The sequence below is a fragment of the Episyrphus balteatus genome, chromosome 1, assembly GCF_945859705.1.
Source record: "Episyrphus balteatus chromosome 1, idEpiBalt1.1, whole genome shotgun sequence".
Lineage (NCBI taxonomy): Eukaryota > Metazoa > Arthropoda > Insecta > Diptera > Syrphidae > Episyrphus > Episyrphus balteatus.
Window position 1 is genome coordinate 132,139,042 of NC_079134.1, and position 27,318 is coordinate 132,166,359.

The 27,318-nt window shown below is 32.6% G+C and overlaps 1 protein-coding gene across 1 annotated transcript in view; it reads left to right on the forward strand.

Annotated features, from left to right (window-relative positions):
- The first annotated feature begins 4,018 nt into the window (after window positions 1-4,018).
- The window catches only part of LOC129921347 (uncharacterized), a 47,435-nt gene continuing 24,135 nt past the window's right edge, over window positions 4,019-27,318 (forward strand). Inside the window, exon 1 of the mRNA XM_056003145.1 lies at window positions 4,019-4,636. The gene's annotated coding sequence lies outside the window, so the exon portion shown is untranslated. The remainder of the gene's footprint in view (window positions 4,637-27,318) is intronic.

Genomic DNA, 27,318 nt, shown 5'->3' on the forward strand with positions numbered 1-27,318 from the left:
AAGAGCTACTGGCAGGTAGAAATCCATCCAGAAGATCGGGAAAAGACGGCTTTCTCCACAGGAAATGGTCTGTGGCAGTTCAATGTCATGCCGTTTGGGCTATGTAATGCCCCAGCTACTTTTGAGCGTTTAATGGAGTGCGTTTTAAATGGATTAACCTGGAAATCTTTCCTAGTCTATTTGGATGATGTCATCGTTTACGGGAAAACATTTGATGACCATTGTGAAAACCTAAAGGCTGTATTCCAGAGGCTACGAGAAGCGCATCTTAAGTTAAATCCAAAGAAATGTGCACTTTTCAAGACCGAGGTCAAATATTTGGGGCATATCATCTCATCCCAAGGAGTAATGACTGATCCAGAAAAAGTTGACACTGTGAAGAATTGGCCAACCCCTCAGGACAAGCATCAACTTCGGAGTTTCCTCGGTCTGGCAACGTACTATCGACGATTCGTAAAGGATTTTGCGAGAATCGCCAAAAGCTTGCACCAGCTAACGGAGAAGGGTAAACCTTTTAAATGGTCAGGTGAGTGTGAGAAAAGCTTTCAGGAACTGAAGCTGCGGTTATGTGAAGCTCCTGTGTTGGCCTATCCGACTCCAGGCAAACAATTCATCATTGACGCAGATGCAAGTAATGTTGGAGTTGGTGCTGTTTTATCGCAAGTTCATGACGGAGAAGAAAAGGTCGTTGCCTATTTCAGCAAGGTACTCTCGAAACAAGAAAGAAACTATTGCGTGACCAGGAGGGAACTTCTTGCTCTGGTATTGGCAACAAAGCACTTCCATAAGTACATCTATGGACAGAAGTTCCTTCTTCGTACAGATCATGGTGCACTAAATTGGCTTTTGAACTTCAAAAATCCAGAGGGTCAAGTAGCAAGATGGATCGAGATACTTCAGACGTATCAATGTCAAATTCAACATCGAAGAGGAAAGCTGCATTCAAATGCAGACGCATTATCTCGGCGCCCGTGCAAGCAAGACTGCAAGCATTGCACACGACTAGAAGAAAAGGAAGTTGTCGCTGTTAGACGAACGAGAGCTGATCCCATTTGCGGCTGGAGTAACGAAGAACTCAGAATGGCCCAACAGGAAGATTCGGACATCGAACCCATCCTTGCATGAAAGGAACATCAAGAGAAACCAGAATGGGCCGACATCTCCGACCGAAGCCCCACTCTCAAAGCATATTGGGCGCAATGGGACTCACTTCATGTGCAAGAAGGGCTACTCAGGCGTAAGTGGGAATCCGCAGACGGTAAATCCTATGTAATGCAGCTAGTCGTACCTCAGTCAAAGGTTAATGATGTTCTCCGAGAGATGCACGAGGGAACTTCTGGAGGCCATTTAGGTATCAACAAGACGCTGGAAAAGGTACGACAGCAATTCTACTGGTTACGTATGAGAGAAGACGTTGAAAAGTGGTGCCGAAAATGTGATACTTGTGCCGCTAGCAAAGGACCAGCTAGAAAAATCCAAAGCAAGATGCAGCAGTACAATGTGGGCGCACCTTTTGAGAGAATTGCAAAAGACGTAGCAGGTCCTTTTCCCGAAACCAACAACGGAAACCGGTACATCCTTGTAGTGATGGACTACTTCAGCAAGTGGCCTGAGGCATTTGCCATCCCAAACCAGGAAACCAAAACAGTTGTGGATAAGATTGTCTTTCATTGGGTGAGCAGGTTCGGAGTACCCTTGGAACTTCATTCCGACCAAGGAAGGAACTTCGAATCTAAAATTTTTCAAGAGGTTTGCTCACTCCTTGGCATCAAGAAGACGCGAACAACACCGCTTCATCCACAATCTGATGGGATGGTTGAGCGATTTAACAGGACACTTAAAGAACACCTGTCAAAAGTAGTCAACGATAATCAACGAGACTGGGATCGACATATTCCATTATTCTTGATGGCTTATAGAAGTGCAACACATAGTTCTACTGGACATACACCATCGGAAGTCCTTTTTGGTTCTACAATACGGCTGCCAAGTGAGATAAAATTCGGATGTGTTCCAAATGAGCCACAGGAAATAGATGAGTATGTTGATAACCTGAAAGAAACACTGGCTGACATTCACCAACGGACAAGGACAAATATAAAAGCGTCTAGTGACAGGATGAAAACAAGATATGACGCGCGAGCGACAGCAACAGGGTTTCAAGAAGGAGAACTTGTGTGGTTTTACAATCCCCACCGACAAAAGGGACTATCACCGAAGCTACAACAAAACTGGGAAGGCCCTTACACAGTAATAACCAGAATCAACGACGTGGTTTACCGTATACAGAGAGGGGTAAGAGGCAAATTAAAGGTAGTTCATTGTGACCGTTTACATCGTTATAATGGTGAAAGAAGCAATGGAGTTGTTCGGGACGAACAATCCTAAGAGGGGGGCAATGTAACGATGAATTACCGAACTACTTTTAAGATAAAAGTCTGAACACACTACCTGCTACAGTAAAGGTAGAAATGTGAACGGACCTTTAGTAATTAAGAAACTACCCTCTGAACGCATCCAAAGAAATTCCCTCGACTGCTGAATATCCCAAAATATCCCACTGGACTGGAAGTATGAAGCGCCCCCTCTTGGAAAGGAAGCTTCGAGAAGCAAAGACGAGAACCTTCGAAGACATTCTCGAATTCCGAATTTCAGGTATAAAAGGGCAGCGTGGACACCGACCGGGACAGTTTAATCTTGAATGTGAAAGAGTACAGTACAAAGTTAAATAAAGTGTTGGAAATTGTTAGTAGTAAATAAAGTGATTGAAAAGTGTGTTTGTTTGAGCGAATAATAAAAGTAAATTGATTTGAAATAAAGTGTGTTCTTATTTGAACGGAAAGATAAGTGGAAGTTAAAATAAACGAAATAAGTTTTATTGTGAACCCGGAATAAAACGTTACAATATTTTAAATCAAATAAATTACAGTGTATTTGGGACATAATAAGGTAAGTTTTCACAAAATTTCGTAGAATAATTTTTGTTTTTGAAAAAGATAAAAATACAAAACCAAAAGCTCGGTTATTTGAATTTTTCACATTAATTTTGAGGTTATGTGAAAAAATTGTCGATACAAAAGGTGTAGATCTTTTTATTATCGACAACTTTGCCATACAACTTTTTTTAATAGGACTTGTAGTTTTGCCGAGATATACCATTTTTTACCATTTAAAACTCAGCTCGCCCGTAATTTATTTTTCCTTTCATTTTTATCATATTCACCTCCTTTTCCAATGGGTTTTATTCTACTATGATTTATTTTTGGTTTCAAAAATTATCGACCCTGGTCTAAAAAGAAATCAATTTTTTATAAAACTTTGTAAAAATTGCTATTTTGTTTTGATACAAAACATCTAACAGCTTTACTGACTTATTAGAAAACTTAAAACATGCAAGTGTCTATTGAATTCATGTATAAAAGAAAAACTACTAACGAGTTACTTCTTCCAACAACATTTTATAACTAAGCTTCCGAAATGTAAAAAAAAAAAAAATAAAGTCACACCATTACTGGCAACACTGCTAACAAATTGTTTACTTTCAAGTTTCAACCCTCAATTTCCATCACTACCAGGTACCACAGCATGACACAATTCCATGGTGCGAGCTGTGTATTTTTAAAGATCACTTGTTTCCAAAAGAAATAACCGACTAAGATCAATGGTTAACTCTTGGTATCAAAAAAGCACAAAACTTAACAATCAAGTATCAAGTCAAAATAAAATTAAAAAAAAGCCCCTTAACAAGCTTTTTCAACTAGTAAGCCAATAATAATATACGATATGAACTGCTACTCAGAGTTTTAAACTCTCTTTGATGTCGCGAGTCGATGATTTTTAAGCTAAGCCTAAACTATGACGTCTGTTTTGTTGTATCTCTTGGATACTCTATTCTGGCTTTGTTATGGTTTTTTTGTTATTTTTTTTTTATAAGTTCGTGGGTACCTTCTTAAAACCTATGTTAGGTGTCTTTTGGTCGTATCTTCCGTTAGTTAGTTTTATTTTCAACCTTGTCGAGTGCGGACGCTAAGCTGCGAATTTCGTAGACCGTAGGTTTTAGCTGGTGATCTCTTTATATGCTAATAATGCTATTTAAGTATCTAATGCAATAAAGTATCTCTCTTGGTCGTGTCCATTGTGCCAATAATACTCTCAATATCATATCAACATCATTGTTGTCGGTTTATTTATTTTTGTAAGCCATAGTGATATTAGTGGTACGCAAAACGGCTTGCAGTGATCACCTTAAAGTTTGCAAAAAAAAAAATATTGCAGCGGGCGTTTTTAAGCATTTTGACAAGAATTGGATATAAGATTAAACTGAGAAAAACAAAAACAAAAACAAAAAAACTTGCGAGTGTAAAAAAAAAACAAAAAAATATCTTATATGGACTGTTTAAATTAAAAAAACTTAATTAAAAAAGATTTAGTGACAATTGTGACAAAATCAAAAAAAATAAAACAACTTTCATAAAAAGGATAAAAAAACACAAAGTTGCACTTTATTAAAAAAAAAAAATAAAAGATCTGAAACAAGTTTGTATTATAAGCTTATAAGCAAAAATTTAGTGAAGCTTAACCAATACCGGATTTTCAACTGCTCTTATAAACTATTCAAGCAAGCTAATTAACTAAGGTGAGCTTATAAATAATAAGAATTTATTTATTTTTTGTTCTTTGGTCTTCATTGAAACTAAATATGTTGCTACGAAATGAACTTTAATTTTTGTGTTATTAATATCAAGGTCGTTCAAGGTTGAACTTTTAGAAAAATTTGAATTGTTTATTTACTTCGAATTCCATTTATTATTATAGCGGACTAAAACCGTTAAGATAAAATCATGATAGTTTTCAGAACAATTTTTTCAAAAATGTTAATTTTGATAGTAATTTATATTAAAAAAATATTTATTTTCATTATCAATCAGAAATTATCACATTACCTACCATACACTGAAAGAAATGAAATGATGTTAAGAAAATTGTATTATTTCATTTTCAAAATTAGCTATTTATGTGTGGTGATTTCTTTGGAGACTATGTTACACCGTATTTTTAACAGGAGAGTTCTAAATTTCTTTTTTTTTCAACAGAATTTTTACGATTTTTTTTGTCCGTGTAGATTATTACAATCAGATTAAAAACAAAGATTTTAATATTCAGAGTCATCGTAAAAAAAATTTTTTTTATCAATAAATTATTTTTTTAATTTTTGTATCCATTGTTTTTTTTTTTTGTAATTTGTATTTGTTTAAACTTTTTTTTTTTTTGTCTAAAACAAATTCATTCATTCGTTTTTGTGGAGAAATAAAAAAAAAAGTTTTTAAATTGAAATTGAATGTTTGATTGTTTCTAAAGTTTCTAAAAAAAATCCAAAAAAAGGAATGTAGCATTCGAAAAAAAAACGTCAACACTATAACATTACCATTACACAAGTTGTTTAAGAGCCATTTTCTATAAAGTTTAAATATCTCAAAATCGTCAAATGATGTGTAACCATTCTGAAACAAATATAGAATAAAAATCACACAAAACCGGTACATGTTCCTTAGACCGCAAATGAACGCTTCAGTGAATCTTTGAAACAGTGGCAGACAAAATTGCGACACAACACAAGACAAAAATCGGTGCAGTGCATTTTTTTTGCGACTAACGCAAATTTTTTGTAGATAAAAATATTATTATATTGAAAGGGAATTAGAACTATAATACATAAATTAGAGCTTTACATTACTCGGCTTTCGAAGGACCAGTTGGTTTTTCAAATTATTCTAAATCTAGAAATGTTCACTAGTTCTATAGGTTTATGCAAAAAGTGGGCACTTATTTTTGTAAGTGCATCATCATATCCAATCTAGCTTCACGAGCTTGAGGAGTTTGATGTTTTTGAAGTTGTCTCAGAAGTTGTTGGCAATTAATTGATTGGTTTTTTTTCTAGTCCGATTTATTTAGTTTGGAAAACGTCTGCACTACAAAGTCTACCAAAATACAAACAAACAATTTTGAGAGTTACTCTCAACCATAATTTAAAAAAAGAAAGACAATTTGAGATCTAGACCTTTTTACCATTTAAATTATAATAATTGATAATTATAGGAAATCACATTAAACAAAAATAGAATGGAAACGTTTTCGAGATATCTTGAGTAATAAATAACCAATCTGAACAGAAGAACCGATAAATTTTCTAGGTCTCAAAAGTTTTAAGTGGAAGTTTAACCCTCTGTAGGCACACGGGTGAGAAAAAAAAGTGTCTTTATAAGGTTGAAAATACATTTTTTTGAATTGTGAATACAATATTCGAATTCCTTGGAATATTCTACATTAATTTCATATGATTCTCTATAAAATAGTGAGACCGAAAAAAGTTCTAGCGACATGAAAAAGTATGAACCAAATTCGCTAAAAACAGGTGTGTCTACAGAGGGTTAAGTGGAATTAATCAAAATATTTTTAAATATTTCAGATAAAGATACTTTTCTTAAAAATCTATTGTTAAATTAAAGATATTGCCGTTTTTGTACAGAGAAACAATTTCGGCTCTTTTTCTTACTTTTCGAGTTTTGTAGGTAACTTAAACAGCAGGCCGAAGCTTAAATAACTTTTTGTAAAAATTTAATTTAATACAGATATGGATTATTTTAAAAATGAAAAAAAAAATTGTAATTGCTCTTGCAGTTCAAAGCACTTTTATACTACAAAAATTTTAAAGAAATTTGGTTTATATAAGGGAAGAGCCGACACGGAGGACAAATTTTTGTTTTTTTACCGACTTCCAAAAAGGAGTCTGTATTTTTTTTTTGTATTTGTTACCTCATAACTTTGGACTGAGTGAACCAATTTTGATAATTCTTTTTGTATTGTAAAGCTGGTGGCTGCAATTTCAATTTCAATTTCGTTCAGTTCTGGTCATAGGAACTATTAGAAAAAAATAAAACATAAAAAATAAAAATGCCGTTTTATTGCAATTGCTTTAATTATAATCAAATCGTTACAGCCATTTTTGCGAAATTTGCAATATCATAAAAAATTTGTAAGGAAGATAAAAACAACTTTCAGAAATCCATAAGAATAATATGTACCAACCAAATTTTAATAAAATCTAAAATGAAAAATTATACAATTGAATGCACAGATGCAAGTTTTATTCAATCGCTTCAGATTTTCAATTTTCGGGAATTTTAAAAGGTGGTCGCATATTTGTTCTCTCTAAGATCAACCTACACCGTAAATGAAATTTTCAAAATATGTAATTTGTGTTTGCGACAACATTTTGCAATCCTTTCAAATACTTTAAATTTGTATTTTTTCTCAAAATCATCTTCGTCTTTGTGCTTTGTTAACATTCACAAGCTTTGTAAATTAAATTGGCGCTAAACTTTGTGTGTTTCATATCAAAATCTTATTTTTTTGTCAAAATTACGCACATGTACCATAAATTTTAAGTCATTATCGTTAGAAGTTCACCGCCCTCTAGAATACACAATACACATGTAATAAATATAAAAATGTTTGTTGATTCCACGCATATCTGATACATTTTCAAGACCAAATTGTTGTCAACGAATGACTATTATTTTTCATTAAATGTATGTAAATGGTTTATATATCTTTAACAAGTTAAAAAAAAAATTACCCAGAACATGCGAATCGTTACCTTCTGTGTCACGTATAATATTTGTGACTCATTCAATCAAATAAACCCACCGATCTCAGAGATACATAATACTTTTTCTTGAGGTAGTTTTTTTTTTTTTTTTGTTCTTGTTCCCAAAAACCTAACTTGATGCTGAAAATCTCCCAGTTAGCATAATATCTGCGAAACCAGTTTATTTGACTTTGAGGTTATATTGCTTCGATATTGCATATTCATCAGAACAATAAGAAACAATTTCAAGAGAATGTTCTTTTGTATTTTTTTAAATTTCATAATATTCAAAAGCACAAGTTGATTCAAAAAAAAAATTAATGCAAGAATTTCAAATTAAATCAAGAGATAACTAACGGCTTCATTTAAAAAGATGAGGTAAGTTTTTTTGTTCATTCTTCTTAATCTTGAATGTCAAATGATACAAGAGTGTGTTAGGTTATTTTCGTGTTATTTTGACACTGAATAAAACGTGGTCTAAACGTTTAAGCGATGGGAAATAAAAACATACATTTTAAGTACAAAAAAAAAGTCTTTGAAAAGCACTAAGTGGTTCCAAATTAAATGAAGGCAATCAACAACCGTTAAACGTCTGAAATATGCGTAAAAATAACAAAAAGGTACACGCACAATCTAAGACTTTATCACTGAATCAAATAATGAGGGGTTATTTACTCGCAACTTTTGTGCTCGAAATGATATAAGGTAGTAAGTTGTTGGAGTAATTTTTTCGCTTAATATTCAATTATACACTAACTATTTTTGGGTGAAGGACAACCATGTGAGTTGTAAATTATAATACATAGTTTTAATAGCGATTAAGGTACCTATTTTAGAACAATTTTTACAACATATGCTCATACCATTGTTTTCCAAGATAATGGAAACGCTGATTGATTTATCAGCCTAGGAAATAGAATTTAGTCCGGGCGGCCACTGCAGAAACGCTCAACTCATCGAGCTAAAGAAAATTTCAAATGGGAAGTGAAAGAGGGCTATTAGTAGTTACGAAAACCACAGGTCTTCCCGTTCGCATCCTGGCACGATTGGCGTGGTAAAGTGCATTGTGCATCTCATAGAGTTAAAAGACAATATTGGTGTCAAATCAAAGGTGATATTGTCAGCTATCAAAATTCAGAGGTCTTCCGGGCGAAAGTCTGGCAGTTTTGTCATGCAGCCCGTTTTAAGGTTAGAAGCGATGAAAGTGAGTTTTTTCATAAAGACTTGTTTTTTGGTATTTTGGTCGATGAGTTAAGGAGTTTTTTCACTATAAAATAAAAATAAGAGTTATTAGTATTTAAATATAAAACGATGTTTTGGAAAAAGCTTGATATATTATTAACAATGACCAAAAGTTTATGCAAAACAACGAATAATTCACGAAAAAGTCTCAAATAATACGCTGCGCCCCTTACAACTTACCGAATTAAAAGGCGAATTTAATTTCAAATTAAAGCTAATAATGTCTTTTTTTGAAAACCAGAGGTCTTCCAAGCCAAAAATTGGAAGTTAGGTCACGCAGCTTGTTTTAAGGTTAGGAGCGTTTTTCACTTAAAACGTTCACCCAGGCTGGGGGGTGAAATGTCAAGATGTGGCTTGGAAGACCTCTGGTTTTCAAAAAAAGACATTATTAGCTTTAATTTGAAATTAAATTCGCCTTTTAATTCGGTAAGTTGTAAGGGGCGCAGCGTATTATTTGAGACTTTTTCGTGAATTATTCGTTGTTTTGCATAAACTTTTGGTCATTGTTAATAATATATCAAGCTTTTTCCAAAACATCGTTTTATATTTAAATACTAATAACTCTTATTTTTATTTTATAGTGAAAAAACTCCTTAACTCATCGACCAAAATACCAAAAAACAAGTCTTTATGAAAAAACTCACTTTCATCGCTTCTAACCTTAAAACGGGCTGCATGACAAAACTGCCAGACTTTCGCCCGGAAGACCTCTGAATTTTGATAGCTGACAATATCACCTTTGATTTGACACCAATATTGTCTTTTAACTCTATGAGATGCACAATGCACTTTACCACGCCAATCGTGCCAGGATGCGAACGGGAAGACCTGTGGTTTTCGTAACTACTAATAGCCCTCTTTCACTTCCCATTTGAAATTTTCTTTAGCTCGATGAGTTGAGCGTTTCTGCAGTGGCCGCCCGCTCTAATTAGAAAAACGAATAACAGAAAGTAGGGCTGCATATCTACTGGTTTCTGATTAGACAAAATAGGTTTGTATTTTTTGGTACGCCACAGGGCTCCATCCTGTCTACGGATCTCTTTACTTTTTTCGGTTTTGCTGATATTTAAAATTCTCCCGTAAAAATATAGATCTTAAATACATTGGATCTCGAGAAAGGACGATCAGTTACGTGAAATCAAAGTAACTTGAATCCTTTCCATCTTACCTAAAGCCCGAAAAGTCCAAAGGTGATATTTGAAGATCCCAAATGTATGCAGTAATTCGACCCAGAAAAAAAAGCATCTTATGAATTACTTACAAGTTAATATTTTAAACACAGTTGTGTAGGCATTCTAAGAACGAAGATTGAGGGCAAGTTTACTTATAAACTGATCCAAAAAAGGTACTTTCGACTTATCATTTTGCATGTATGCCCTTAATAACAAAAAAATGTATATTCCATATCACGTCACTTGTCGGGCCTAATTCTTGGAATTCTTGAACTTGTTAACCAACAAAAGAAATACAAATAAATATGTATAAGTACCTACGCACTACGCACAGACATTTTTCTTTGAAAAAAGAAGAACGAACAAAAAAATCTATTAATAGCTCTGCAGCAATGCGCCGATGCAATAAATACTAAATAAGCCCACAGAAGTGCGTAACGCATGCATAAGAAAAACAAATCAAAAATAATAATGTAGGTACCTACGTGACCACCTTGTAGAACACCTGTCAAATACTTGTAGTCTTCAATATGCACAATTTTTGTTCTTTTTTTGTTTTTTTGTCAACTTTGTTGAAAATCAATTTATTTTTCTCTTGTTTATTTTATTACTTTAAAGCACGTTCTTGAGAATATAGAAATGCGGTCAAGTTTATTAAAAAAAAAAGGTCAATCTACCAGGATTTTTCACTTAAATAAAAATGACTTTAATAGAACTTTTGTTTTCATAGTGATTTTCAATTTTTATTGAAGTTTTTTACTTTTGTTTTTAGAACTAACAATCATCTTGTGTGGTATATTCATTTTGTTTGTATTATTCTCGGAAGAACACTTTACATTATTCAAAAACAATAAATCATCTACAAAACAGTCTAACATCAAACAAAAGACAGAAAAAAAAAAAACAATTTAAAGTAAATCACAACAATGACCATGATGGTTATAGCTAAAGCAAAAGGTATGTTATGATATGACGAATTACCTGGAAGAAAAAACAAATCTTCATTTCTAGACAATAACCTGCGTGTGCTTCAAAAAATTTGCGTTACAGATTTTAGATAGGTACTGTGTATCAACAACAAAAAAAAAAATGAATTAATTTTTATGAGATCTTAACTACCTTGAAGCTTTATGAATACAAAAAAAAATAATTAATTAAAAGTCCGGCAAGAGTTTGTTAACACTTAACCGGAACAAAATGGTATTAAATAAATTTTATCTTTGGGCACAATAATTGAGACAAAATATAACAAAAAAATATACATAAGCTAATTGAACGCACCTTCATTGTTTTATTTAAGTTTAAATGATTTTGCGCCTTTGGTTAAGATTGGTTTCAGATTATAATTAAATTGCCCTATTCGATTACTAGGAAATTCTTGCATTCTTCAAGAAATTATAATTTTTTTGGAATATTTACAAAAGACACGATTTCTTACAGTTTTTCTGTGTCTATTTAGGCAAAAAATAGTGAAAAATAAGTTTATGAATAATCCAGAGTCAAACTGCACATTTATCTCATGATGCTTAAATTTTATTATTTTTACTTCTTATCTATTTTATATTTTACTGGACAAATATTGAAAATGATACCGACGATAGTTTCTATAAGCTCCTAGAAAAGATTGGGGCCAGAATCCTGAAAACGGAAAACTAAAAATCCGGAAAATTCAGTATTCCCAAAATCGAAACTTTCAATCCCGAAAACCTTTAATCCCTAAAATCCAAGGTATCAAAGCCCGTAAGTTTAAAGCTAAGAAGTAAAGAAACAAACAACAATATCAGTACGTTGGAATCTCTGTTAATATGAGAAAATTGCTATCGTGCTTTCACTTTCAGTAGTGTTGTGCTGCGAAAGCATTAAGGGGGAAAACATTTTTGAACTTAAAATGGATTCTGAGTTTTCTGGATTTTGTGTGTTTCGGGATTTTTTGTTTTTAGGATTCAGAATTTCAGGATTGTATCCGTCTTCCGCCTCGTAAAAATGCCTATCTACGATCTCAAAATGCGTGATTTTAATGTCAAAGTAGGAAGGAGGAGAAAGTACATTGGGAAAAGTGGATATCCAGGTCATAGCCAACATAAGTGTAAAAGCTCGAAAGCTCACAACAGTAATCGCAAAAGATTGCCGGTCCTTTTCCGATCGCATCTCGGATAACCTCTTAAGAATTCCAACGTCCCCACAACATGTTAAGAGAACTATGTAGTGGCAAATTATCAGATGGTGCATGTTGTAAAGCACTCGTTTCTAAACAAAAAGCAGACGAATTGGTAAAGCAAAGAAGGACCATAGTTATCAATGAGCTCTAAAAGCAAAACAGAACCTAGGAACATCGACTTGTCAGAAGAAAAAAGATACAAATCGAGACAACAGATATCGAAAAAATGATATTACAGAAATAAGGTTAAGAAGATTTACTAGAAGATTAAAAGGACATCCCAGGCATATAAATTAAAAACCTCGAGCCGAAGCCTGATAATACGAAAGAACATCGTAATGGAGTTGCAAAACATTTCACCATTCAATATAGACGATAAAAGCTAAAAAATTCTATATGGAAGAAATGAATGAAGTAAATCACTTGGGAGGTCCTGTAGCTCATGGCTTTACTGACTGTCGAGTTATGTATTTAAGCAGCTGGCCATAGCAGTGTTAAAAAGTGTAGGTACACATGCACTAACTTATTTGGCGAATATGGTTGGAAGAAACTATGCTTGCAGGAAGAAACTTTGGCATTCTCTGTCGTTAAAAAGGACCTTCTGAACTAAAAGGCATCAGCCTTCCTGAAATTTTATGTAATCTGAAGCCTTCATTGATATAAGACCATCAAGACCCTACCAAATATAACCCTAACCCTGTTTTCCTTGACAATTACTACGAGTAAATTCCTGTGACATTTTTAACTTCAGGTTATTGTTTAAAGTCGTTGAATATTTAAACTAATTGTGAAAATTTCAAAAAGTTAATAGCTTGAAAACTTTCAATAAATAAAAAAACAATGAACAATAATTACTTACACCTGCAAAGTGATAATAAAGAAGCTTTAAAATACTATAGGAATTGACTTAACAAGTGCCATGAACTCTGCTTGAAAATATCAAAGGTAAACTTAAATGGTGCAGACAAAACAAAAAAAAAACGTTTCGATTCACTTTTTTGATTTAATTGCAAAAATCACGCCCCATCAATCATGCAATCATGTGCACTTGACTGGCGCAAGCACTAATGATCGATAAATTATAAGATTAAAAACCTTACAAAAAGAAACATTTATTATTTCAGCCGAAGAACACAATCCATTTTGAACTTTATGTCTTGAAAGTGGAGGAGTGTATTTTGTATTTTTTTTTTTGAATGGTAGGTAAAGACTTGCCTCGAACTGTGATGCACGGAGAATGATGATGATGGTGCGGGCGATAATTGAAATTTGTGGTGGCATGCAAGCAAATTCCAAAGCGTATATATATTTTTTTTTGTTTGGTGGAAGTAAAGTGCAAGGGTGATGAAGAAATAACTTTTAAGATTGATGCTGAGAAATTAGGTCACCATTTTTTTGTTTTTTTTGTTTTATTGTTTCTTGTGTGCGGAGGCGCAGCAGTGTAGTGCTGCAGAATGCATTTACTTTTGTTTTGTATCTTTTTTTGGATTGTATCGGTATCTTTTATGCAAATGCTAACACACAAAAGTGAAGGCAGAGAGCATTGTGTTTGTCACATATTATGTCAGCACAGCAGGTTGTTGTCTTCTACCTTTATTATACCAAAAAAGAAGTATCATGAAGCGAATTAATTTCAATACAGTCAAAATAGATCATTTTAAGTCTTGTTTTTAATTATTTTAAAATGTTTTTTTTTAAACACAAAAATAGATTGAAATTGTTGACTCAAATTTATTTAACTTTGATCGCCATCTGGAAACAACTGCAGCTATTGTTAAATCAAATGGAGTTTATATAAGATCGAATGAGTTTTTTTTTTTTTTTAATTTGGACTTCATCCAACATCATTGAGTGTAAATACCTATACTTCATTATAATTTGTGCCTGTAGTGTTTTGAGATGATGAGATACAAGATTGTAGATGCATTAATCAAACAAAATCTATGATGATTAATTAATATAGTGATTCAAAGAGTAGGTACATCTTTTCGTTCGATTTTTTAGAGGCCCTTCAAACGATATTATGCAATTTTATTTGGAATTTTGACAAAATACGCACTACAATCACCTAAGCTAACTCGATACCTCAAGACTTAAAATGTCAACAAATATAATCAATGCTTCGAAGAATTGCGTCGATTAGAAGATTAATTACTACAAGTGTTATATCATAGATTTTGTATAGATTTGTTTTCTTTTCATATTTTAATTTATCCTAAAATTGGATTTTTTTGGATTCAAAAAATGTTATTGAATAATGTGACGTTGAGTAGGTAACTAAGGAAATTATGAATGGTGTTATATTCATGCGTATACAATGTATACCTACCTACTATACATATAAAAATCTTTGAATATGTTAAAGATTTGTTCATTTCCCCCTCATAACTTCTAAACTACTTATCATAATATTGCAAATATGATAATTTAGGAAGAAGCACTGCGAGCACCAGTTTTTCGGAAAAATCAAATTTGAGTAGAGCCACCATTTTGCATTTAAGGAAAATGAAGTTTTAATGAGTAACTCGGCCATTTTTGGTTCTTGACAAAAATTATTGAGGTAAAATTATATTTTCTATATTTTTTGTTTATAAAATTTCAAGAATTCACAAGAACTAACATTGCAGCTAGATTTCTCATACCCCCAAAAAAAATATCAAAACATCCCCATATTGCATTGATCTTAAAATCTATACTCAAAGAGGGTATATAACGCTTAAGCTGTATAAGGGAATAGTATTTTCAAATTAACTGGAAAAATATGGGTCATAGAGAAAAACTTAGAGAAATAAAGGTTGTAGGAAATATAAAATGTTGTACAAGTTTTGCCAATAATTAAAAATGGCCAAGTTAAATCCAAGATGGCGGATTTGGCTTAAGCTCAAATGACGCTCTGTGCCTTTTAATGAAAAAAAATATTCACTATTAAATTTTTTTCATTTCAACCTTATTTTTTGTACATTCCTACTGGGCTAGATGGGCTGGTCGTATTGTTTGTCATTTTTCAAAATCAGAAATTTTGTCTTAATTTCGTTCAAGAATAGCACAATATTACCTATGTCGTATACAAAATTTTGAACTCTGGAAACTTCACAAAAGAGATCTTTTTTGAAAATAGGATGACTTGAATGGATTTTTTTGGTCCTTTATTTGCATGACCAATAAAACAACAGTGCCAAATGTTATTAGCGTGTCATCATATTAAAAAACATTTTTCTTTATATCTTACTTTTAGTCCAATAAATGAAGCTAAAAAAATGGGGGTTACCCTACAAAAGGTCCGGTAGTTCTAAATTTTTGATATGTTGTTAGGTATGGTTAGTAGATAGAAAAACCAAATTTCCACAACCACGCCCCCTCCGCCCCCTTCAGCATCACCGAAAAACCATAGAAATCTGGCACTTTTTTCACTTTTATGCCCATAACTTTCTTCTGGTGCATTTTATTGAAAAAAAGTTGTTGGTAGACTTGTAGAAAACATAATTTCCTACGAAAATGACCTTGGTAGTATTTTTATACATAGAAAAACAACGAAGTTATGAAGCTTCCAAAAACATGTAAAATTTCGGATTTTGCAATATTTTCAGTTTCTTGTCACTTAACAGTGCTATAACTCTTTAACAATTGACTTTTACGCAAAAGTCCTCATAATCAATCTTATAGACAATTTAATTACCTAAAATAAAATGTAACCCACTTCGATTTTGTGAATCAAATAACCGAGTTAGGGCTAAAATAGTAAAAAAGTATTTTTGATAGTTTTCGACACTTTTTGAATTATCCATTAAATGTATAATTTGTATCCCACAAAAGGTCGAGTGGTTCTTATTTTATATTTAATCAAGTTTTAATGGTAGATTGAAAAAAAATTCATAGCCACGCCCCCTCCGCCCCCTTAACCATACTCCAAAAACCAATTCTGCATTTTTTCAGTTTTATGAAGTTTCATATATGAGTTGATGAGTTGACAAGTACGATTGAAGGAGGTTCAGCTTTATTGCTATATACAACAGGGTTGTCCTTTGGAACAAAAAATTGGGGACGCCCCCTAGAGTGATTCCAAATCAGGAAAAAAAAGCCCTAATTTTTTTCAAATTTGTATTCCTAACCCTTCCTGACCATATTTAATTAAGAAGTTTATATCAAAAATCCGCCATTTACCCAACACTGGACACAGAATATCGCCCTTGCTATAGTAACTTCTTATCAAAATAGGGCCAGGAAGGGTCAGAGATAAAAATTTGAAAAAAATAGGGTATTTTTTTTCCTGATTTGGAACCAATCTAGGGGGCGTCGCACTCAATTTTCGAAAAAGAGTAAAATAAGGACCACCCTAATATACAACTATCAATCGGAAGTTGATACAAATTTAATTTTAATATCTTATTACTTAATTAAAAAAAGTTTTGAAAGCAGAGAATGGTCCTAGTCGTTATAAAGAAATCTAATTACAAAATTCCAGTTGACCAGTTTTCCTATAATTTTGGTTTAAAAATCCAAAATTTCAGTATTTATCAACAATCGATTGACAGTTGTAAATCACAATACGGGTGATTATAAAATGGATAATAAAACAGTCAAATCCTGTTTGCCTAAGAAGTATGGAGAAGGTTAAAAGGTTGAGAGTAGTCAAAGCAGCCGCAGGCACAGTTTTGGAAGTCATTCGGTCTAAAGTTTACAATACAGATGAGTACCCTTACCCATCCTCTATTTTTTGAAACTGTAATACTGAAGAATAAGAGTGGCCCTTTGGATAAATGGAAAAGGAAATGTTTGGCCTTATCCCATGCTGTTATAGCTGCTGCTCGTCCCCGATCCTTCCTTTCCCCCTTCAAACAAGAATAAGTGTATATGTATAGGAAGGTCCTGAGCTTCTCATTTATATGATTACATCCCTTGGCTTTTCATCAAATCACCACGAGGCGCAGCTACTTTAAGTTTCTACTATCATGCAACCACAACCACCCCTGATTCAACTCGAACGTAAGGATGCTTTCTTCCAGTTGCGCCAGAATTAGTATCTAAAGCAGGTACCATAGAGCTTCAAAGATTTTTGAGGAAGACATCGACTTACTATACCTAGGGCAGAGAACGTGTATGTACCTTCGAAAACCTGGGAGGATCAATTTATCTGATGAATTCTCCATTTTTCACATTCAATTCTATGGAGAACGTCTCATTCATGCCATAAGTGAATGTGACACCACCTCAAACATCTTTGTTTTCGGAAAAAAACAAAGTTTGCAAAATGTTTCAAAAACCCCTCTGCTCTTGAAGCTGCAGAGAAGCTAAGGACCCAAATGCCAGAGATCAGAAAGTATCGGAGGCGGAAGAACATATCTTGTTGGCTTTATATGGAGAGGACAGTAGTCAATCTCTAAGCTCTCTTCGATATTTCAAATTTATGAGCAGTTCAACTAACTTAATTTGTGCAAACTACCGCGTACCGCGGAATGGGGCTGGACGAGAGGATGCCACGTATTGCAACCCATTAAAACTTTGCAAGATCCTGCTCCCCAAAAATTGATGAAAGCTGTGTCATGCAAATACCTATGTGCCTAGATGCATGGGAGCTGGCAGATGCAGGAAAGAGGGACTTAAATGTTCCACATTCTGTAAGTTTTGCTGTGGACAATCCTGTCAAAATCGTCCACTTGAATTTTTTATGAAGATGTCGACGAAGAAGATCAGATATCATCGATCGATTTGAAGAAAAATTCAACGAAGCCAACTTTTCTCATAATTCACCATCTTCAACTCCACCTATTACTTCTATATTTCCCCACCTGCTACCCCTTCCCCTCATAACGCAATTCTTTTACCTTCGTCCACTCATAGCCCACCGCTTTATAAGCGCATGAGATATTAAACTAGGTTATTAAGAAATACGACTTTTATTAAATAAAAACACTTACTATTACCTGGTTCTTATCAAAAGAATAAAGTTATGAAAATGAATTCCCTACAAAAGGATTTTTGGCTAAAAATTAAAAATTAGGAAGTTATAGCGCTGTAAACAGGTAAGAAACTGAAAATAAAGAAAAACGGAAATTGTAACTTTTTTTTGAAAATTCTTAGTTTGGTGGATATTGGATGTGCAAGTTGTAGAAAATTTTGTGTTCTACAATTTTGCACATTAATTTTTCACATTTAAATGACCAGAAGGAAGCTATGGGCATAAAACTGAAAAAATGCAGAATTGGTTTTTTGGGTATGGTTAAGGGGGCGGAGGGGGCGTGGCTATGAATTTTTTTTTTCAATCTACCATAAGAACCTGATTAAATATAGAATAAGAACCACCCGACTTTTTGTGGGATACAAATCCTTCATTTAATGGATAATTAAAAAATTTTTTAAAACTATCAAAAATACTTTTTTACTATTTTAGCCCTAACTCGGTTATTTGATTCACAAAATCAAAGTGGGTTACATTTTATTTTAGGTAATTAAATTGTCTATAAGATTGATTATGAAGACTTTTGCGTAAAAGTCAATTGTTAAAGAGTTATAGCACTATTAAGTGACAAGAAACTGAAAATTTTGCAAAATCCGAAATTTTACATGTTTTTGGAAGCTTCATAACTTCGTTGTTTTTGGATGTATAAAAATACTACCAAGGTCATTTTCGTAGGAAATTATGTTTTCTACAAGTCTACCAACAACTTTTTTTCAATAAAATGCACCAGAAGAAAGTTATGGGCATAAAAGTGAAAAAAGTGCTAGATTTCTATGGTTTTTCGGTGATGCTGAAGGGGGCGGAGGGGGCGTGGTTGTGGAAATTTGGTTTTTCTATCTACTAACCATACCTAACAACATATCAAAAATTTAGAACTACCGGACCTTTTGTAGGGTAAAACTCCTTTATTTACTGGACTATTTTGTACTGAAAGTTTTGTGAGCCAGATAAACGATCAATTTTTCCTACTTTTTTGTTTTTTGTTTTTTTTTTGTATAATGTATTTATATTAAATTTGACCTATTCAGAATTTTTAAGCCCGTCCCAAAAACACACTTGTTACAACTCATGTCTGCACGTACACCAACCTACACATGAATTTCCATCTTAAAACTAGATCTTGTTTCACTTCAATGCACTGCGCATTAAATTTTCGATTGAAACTTCAAAGAAACACATTCATCATCTCAAGCTTTGAAGGAGAGTTGCAGCAGCTTTATTTATACCAATTTTTGAAATCTAGCTTAACAATCCGGCTATAGGCGTGCAAAAAAGTCATATATACAACATGCCACTTTTTGACATACACCATTCACAACGGCCTTGACTTATCGTTTGACTTTATCTACAAAAAACAGTCGATTGCATGAAACATCAAAACGTTTTCTTGCGCATGCAAATTCTGGTCATGTTTTGTTAGCCCAATGCGATACACCACCGACTGTGAGCAATAATTGAGACATTTGAAACAAATTCGATATACACATGTTGTGTGTGTGTTGCAGGGGCTGTTGTTGTAGTCATATACCCCATAGCACCAGGCACAATATGATGGCAACACCACAGACAATGATTTAGATGGCAAAAAAACAGTACCTCCTCGTTATTATAAGTATACCCACCGGTGTTGAAGGTTGCCACCCGTTCACCTCTCACAGATACATTTTAATAATTTTATCTTATTTATAGGAATTGGAAAAAATTGGAAAGAAAAGGTAGGTTAGTATATAAAGTACCTGATGGCCTGAGTACACAGACAATCAGAATCAACAAAATGTATCGCCATGTTTTCCATTTCATGAATGCTGTGTGGTGCATTGAGTGTGTCACACAAAAATTGGTGTGGTTATGGTGAACGTGCCACAATTCATGACGGTAGCGCTGGTATAAAGCTTGATCAAAGAAATATTATGCTTTATGCTTGATTAAAATATTTTTCAAAAGTTGAACGAACAACAACAACAACAACAAAAAAGGAAAATGTTTAAGATTATTGTAAAAAATCGTGCTACAAGGTTGTTATGGTTTTGTGTTGTTGAGTGATGTAATACAGGCAGAACTATATTGTATTTTTTTTTTTGTATTTTAATTGGGTAATCTGGTACATTGGAGAAGGAATAAAATGAATGTAGTATAGTTTTTTGTTTGTGAAAGTTTCAATTGCTGAGCCTAAATTGTAATGCTTTATGTGAACTTATTTCTGTTAAAAAATAAAAAGAAAACAATTTGTCCAATTAGCGAATCAAAATCGGGTAAAATTTGTCTGATAGCCTAATGTTGCTAAAAAAGTAGGTCATGTTGGAGTTTTTTTTTTACTCATTTGTTAGATATTTTCATAAATGAAACTAAAAATGCCCTGCCTTTAAGCTTTAGATCATATCTTTCACGACTTGTTTATTGCTCTTTTACCACTCATATTAATTTTAACAAGATGCAATATTGCGCTAAGTAATACACGAATTTTGATCACTTTACATGAATTGTATATGTGCTCTAATTTTATTTTACATGAACTTTTTTGGGTGTGCTCTGAACTCTATATGGCTCTAAGATCATAACTATTAATTTCGTATCGTTTTTTAGTTAGGGTATAATATTAACGCTCCCAGCTTACATTGTATTTATTACGGGTAAAGATTTTGATTTCTTCATATAAAATTTTTTAAAAGTCTTACGCTTATTTTGTAAACCATCTAAATTAGTTATTTTTCTGAGGTCAGTGCGAAATTGGTACTACTTCTTCGTGACATAGCAGTTGATGCATTTAATTTTCCTACATACATACGTCCTTCTGACTAAAAGATAATTCTGGAAGGTTAGTCAAGATTTCTTAATAAAAAGACTTTGAAATACTTTAATATGGTTCAAGATGCAACGTTACCAAACGCAAACCTTAATTTTTTTTATTAATTGATCATTAAAAAGATTTCTTATCAACTTGTTTAATTTAGCAAACTAAAATACTTCCTTCGAATATTTTTTCAAAAATACTTCAAAATTTGGCAAAACAGTTCGAAGGGGGTGTCGAGAACTTTTTTTTAGTCTGAGGTACACTGAAAGAAAAAACGAAAACGTAGGTAAAATGCAATAAAATTTGATGTTGATAAAACTTACATTAGTCCAGTCAAATATGGGTTCAACAAGTATGCTAACAGAATTTTGTTTGCATTTCGCAGTTGACCTTTGACCTTGAAAGTCCCGACTTGCGAAATCAAATTTTTCTAGACTTTTGAGATGAGTTATAGAATGCCAAAACGAAGATTTTGAACAAACAAAAATTTCCATTAGCATCAATTCCGAAGTTTACCCTTTTTTCGTCTGTGGTTATTGATTTTAAGTTGTTTTTTTTTTTCTTAGTCTATAAGACTAAGGACGCAAAAGCAAAAACAGAAAAAAGCTCCCAAACTTCGGTCGAATGTGGCCGGTGCAAGGAGCATCAGGAATTCTCGCCACAGATTGAATAATTATTTCTTGTTCGTGAGTTTTGACCAAAAACACATTATTCCGAAAACTAGAGCTCATAAAAAAATTCTAGCATCAAATTAGTTCTGGGTTTGGGTTCAACAGACAATCTTTAATTTTGATATTCTTTCACCTGAAAGCGCCCTCTTACCCCCACCCGCGTTCCCTCCATGTCTTCCTTTAAAGATATTCTTACAAAAAAAAAAAAGTATAAAAATAAATAAATTAAATAAATAAAATAGTATAACTTAAAAAAAAGAATAACTTAGATGCTAAACTGCTTTACCCACGTCAACAGATCATTAAAGCTTAAGACAGGTTTTACACCGATTGGTGGCTGACAAATTTTTTGTTAGCACGTGTAATAGCTTCTTTTAAATTTATAATTTAGACCGGATATAACCAAATGTTTGGTTGAATTCCTAAACGCAAATTTTGTTTAAAATATGCTAACCAATTCCAAAACAGAAAAAAATCTTGCTTAATTCTTCTATTCGAATTGTATGTGTAAAATATCACAGATTCTTTTGAAACGTTATTTGCGTGTAATGCAACCACCAGCCGAGACGTGTTGAAAAATATATAATTTTCAATACCACAAAATAACAAAATTTTCTAGTACAATCTTCTACGAAATCTCCACAGAAAAAAATGTTTAATAAAATGAGTGCATTCAGCACTCATTTTTACAAAAAGTAATTTAATTTTTCATTTATTTCAGCTTCACCAAGCAAATTAACCCAGTTAACAATAAGATTTGATGAAGATTAAGGGTAAATTGATGCAGATTGTCTTCTATTAATGTTTTTTGAAAAATTAACATTTACCTTGAATGTCAAAACAAAACTTAATCTGTCATTTTTATTATGTTCATTAACATTTAAATTTTATTTATGAGTGATTTGTGTTTTTTTTAGACATCTTATTTTTGATAAAAAAAAATATTATTAAAGGTGATCCAAGCTCATAAAGTCTGGTAGTTAACTCATATAATCTTCAGCGATAGCTTTTAAGTACGCTGAAAACATTTTAAAAACCTTATAGTCAGCGTCAGCTAAGAGATCAATAGGTATCTATTAATTTAGAAAAAAGTGAATGCATTCAGAAATCTTCTCTACACCTACAGAGCTTATTTTAAATGTATATGCTTAAATGTTAACAGTTTCTATTTTGGAAATTTAACGACCCCAAAGTTTTGTGGTTTTTTTTCTGAGAGCAATCACAGACGCTCCGGAAATCTCTTGCATTTACTGCCTCAAAAACCTTGAAAAAAAAACTGCAAAATTTCGATTTTATTTATTTGGAGCAATGAAAAAAAATTAAGCAATGACAACCTTCATAGCCAAATTTTTATAATGTCCATCGTATTTTATATTTTTTTTAATAATCAAAATAATATTCATTTCAATAAAAATATTTCACCAACTGATTCAAATCTGTTCATTTTTTTTTGTTTGTGTATGTAAAAATTTCTGTGAATAGACAATGCATCTTTTGTTTGAATAAATTTATGCTCTTTTTTTTGCGAAAAATTTGCATTTTAAGCCTTAAAGAAGCTTCCATGTTGTTAGGTTGTTGTGTGTACAATCACTTCCCATTTCAGTAGCTACTATAAATCTGCCATAAAAAAATATCATACCTAACATATATCTGAGAAGCATGTGAAAAATAAAAAAAATATTCATTCTTTGCGCTAGTAAAGACGAAAAAAATGATTCACAAGAAGTAACACACAACAACTCTGCTGATCTGAACGAACGAAAAGAAACTCTGACATTTGAGACATCATTCATGACTCGCACCTATTTAATTGTCGTTGAATTATGTAAGTCTTTCAAGGCTGTTTGCAATAATAATAATAACACTGTGATAGTTTTTAGAACTTTTTTTTTGCAACAGAGCGGAGACACATCGATTCTGGTTAATTCGAGTATGCTGAATTCAGTGGTGGCAACCGTTTTGAAAGTTTGGCTCAGGTTTTCGAGATATTTCGAAAATAAAATCTTAGGTCGGGACTATTAAAATACTGATAATTTCGAATAATTAAGTTTTTTTATGCAGTTTTTAGTTTAGAGAAAAGCTATTCCTGTATATAGCTATATGTTTAACACTATTCCAACCTAGATTGTTATGTTTCGGTCGCTTACAAAGCATTTTATAAACATAAACTTCACTTTTTCAAGTTTTTTTTTATTTTGTTGACTTTCAAAGCCTTTAATATGGATGCAATTTGAGTTTAACATTGATTCGGGATATTTTATATTATTTCCATAGCATATAATTCCAAAAATAAATAAAATACTGCAAACCTGAAAAAGTTCACTAGTGAAAATCAGTCTATTAAGCTAAGGAAATGTATTAAATAACACTGGTAAGCAAAATTAAACTTTTTTTTTGCCACAAGAACCAAAATGTACTTTTCTGAAGTTGAAAGGAGTGCTGAACTCGAATCCGAAGCAATAAATATTTATTTGACTTCCTTTTTTTTTAATATTACAGTTATAAAAGGCAAAAAACGTTATTTTGACTGCTTTTATCCCGGCATGATGTAAGTATATAAGAACGTTTTTTGTTCTTCCAAAAACTGTTTAATTCATTTATTATCTGACATATCTTAAGCTTAAGCTGAAAATCCAAAAACTATCTTAACTTAATCTTAAGTTCAGGTTTTGATACATTTCCGTAGCTTAGTAGGCTGATTTTCACTAGTGAACTTTTTCAGGTTTGCAGTATTTTATTCATTTTTGGAATTATATGCTATGGAAATAATATAAAATATCCCGAATCAATGTTAAACTCAAATTGCATCCATATTAAAGGCTTTGAAAGTCAACAAAATAAAAAAAAACTTGAAAAAGTGAAGTTTATGTTTATAAAATGCTTTGTAAGCGACCGAAACATAACAATCTAGGTTGGAATAGTGTTAAACATATAGCTATATACAGGAATAGCTTTTCTCTAAACTAAAAACTGCATAAAAAAACTTAATTATTCGAAATTATCAGTATTTTAATAGTCCCGACCTAAGATTTTATTTTCGAAATATCTCGAAAACCTGAGCCAAACTTTCAAAACGGTTGCCACCACTGAATTCAGCATACTCGAATTAACTAGAATCGATGTGTCTCGCTTCTGTTGCAAAATCGAACTATCACAGTGTAATTATAATTGTACCTCGCCTGTCGTTGTTGTATGTATGATAGCGAAGCGGTCCATCGTTCTATAACGATGATCATGCATTCACAATCATCACTATTGCATATGGCATCATCACCTCACCAACCATCATCATGCGCAGCGAATGCAGCACACTCTAGAGGGAAAAGTGAGTGATGCAAGGTCGTTTTGGTGGCTGCTGGCTGATGTGTAAATCAAGTTTTCTGCCTATATTTTTTTCTGTACTGGATATTTATATATATTCTAGTATTACTCACGTTTAACGCCTGCAAAATGGGATGCATTAATTTAAGCGTGTGTGCACTGAATTGTTTGCAATTGAAGTGTCAATCAAAAATTATATTCTTTTCTTAGAGTGTTAGTTCATTAATCATTAGACAAATAACACTCTTGTGAATGTACCCACTTCAATTGTCAAATTTGAATAGATCACAGTGAGATAATCAATTTAAAGTTAACATTGACGTGGCAAGCTTTATTGTTTTTGGATAACGATTGATATTAACACTAATAGGCTTAATAGCATCTGTCAATCAATCGAGTGATATATTTGCGTTAACTTGACGGAATTGAAGATAAGTGTATGAACCTACCTTTAGCACCCACTAGTACCAACCAAAAAAACAAGCGGAAGAGATCCATAACGGTGTCGATATATATTTAAGTGACGGCGACAGTGCGGCACGGCTTTTTTTCCCCTATTTAGATGTTGAATTTTGTTAGTTTTTTTGTCCATATTTTTGTTGTTGCTGTTAACGCCAACTTCATTGGGTCGAAAAAAACCATTGTTATACCTGTATTGTAGTGTGTTTGACGTTTAATTGCATTGTTTTATGGCATTCTTCGATAATAATTATTATATTTCTTGTGTCGACTGAGAAAGATGAAACTCAATTAATTTTTTGTCTGCTTTGTTGTGGGTGTAGGAGATAATAGTGTAAAAATTGTAATACACGATAGGAAGTTAAACAAACAAGCAAACAACAACAAAAAATTGTGTATATGTTTGTTTTTTGTGTTTTTTTGTTATGTTCGCAAGTTAGGTTCGAGGTCTGCAATAAATGTATATCATTGCTGATGATGGTTTGTTCGTTTTTTTTTTTTTACTTCCGCTAAAAAATATAACTAATGGATATCTATATGAGTGATGAAAATGTTGAACATGATTATGGTTTTTTTTTTAACAATTTAAGCTTCCGATTATGAGTCGTTATGGAATTTATAGAGATTATTTGAGTGAGATATTTGTATTACTTTAAATAGTTAATTAGACAACAAATAAAATTGAAACTATTAGTTTCATTTGCTCTATCTTCAAGAAAGACTATCTTTTTTTGTCTTGCATGAACTACGAAGGAGTATTTACATGCTAAATATTACAGTGGGCAACAAGGGTTTAGTTTTACTCAGAGACCAGAAATAACAGTCAACCTTTGTTTTCAATCGGTTTCTCTCTGAGAGTTACCACATTACTTTAAATAGTTTCGGTTAAGGTTTGAGATTTATTTTTAAAAATCAAAAATAAAGGTTATCGGTTGAGATTAATTTTTTTATTTTTTTTAAATATCTCTCAATGGTTGAGATTTTTACAAAAAAATAATTGGAAAAGGTCAACCTTTAACCTTTTTCGCTGAAAATAAATCAAAAATGGTCAATTCAAAGGAAAATGTCGAATATTTCAAGAATGTCTTTATATTGCAAAAATAAATATGAAAAGGATGTTTTTTTCTAAGTTAATGTATTAAATAATGCATGAACTAAATAGACTCTCAAAGTTCCTTAGACCCAAGCTTATATCTCTTTTCGTTTAAAGTAAAATCTAAAGACGAAAATGTGTTTTCCACTGTGATTTGAGTCGCTGGGACGACAAACATAACCAATGCAATTTCGATTTCGCCCGCCCAACTTCAAACGGCTACATCTCGGAATTTTGAAAAAATGAAAAAAAAATTGTTGATGATGTAGCGGGGACTCTAACCTATGTACATGTGGGTATAACTCCCATCCCTGTAGGTGCACATGTTTTCAAACCGGGAGAACTCAAAGGTAAAAAAAGTTAAGCCCGATTCTGAAAAAATAGGCATGATGTGGCGGTTTAACATGGAAGATGATTTAAAAAAAAATCTGACAATGTGCAAAGCGTAGGCCCATGCCACAAGCTAACATTGGGCATCACTCCCAAAAATTGCTCTCAAGCGGTTTAGCTTCCAGGAGCGTTCAAAGATTCGAGGATTTTTCGAAAAAAAATTTTACCTCAACTTTCAAACGCGATTTTCTCGGAATTTTGAAAAAAAAAATCCAAAAACCCGATTATACCACTATCGGGTAGCTGAGAATATAAGCTTTCATATGGCACCACTCCCATGTCTCTAGGAATTGATACATTTGCAGATGAGATTTATTTTTTTCTCTCAGCGATAAATCTCACTGGTTGACCGAAACATAAAAAAATACAAAATAAAGGTTTCTCTCAGACCTTGACCGAAATTTTTCTTTTTTAAAA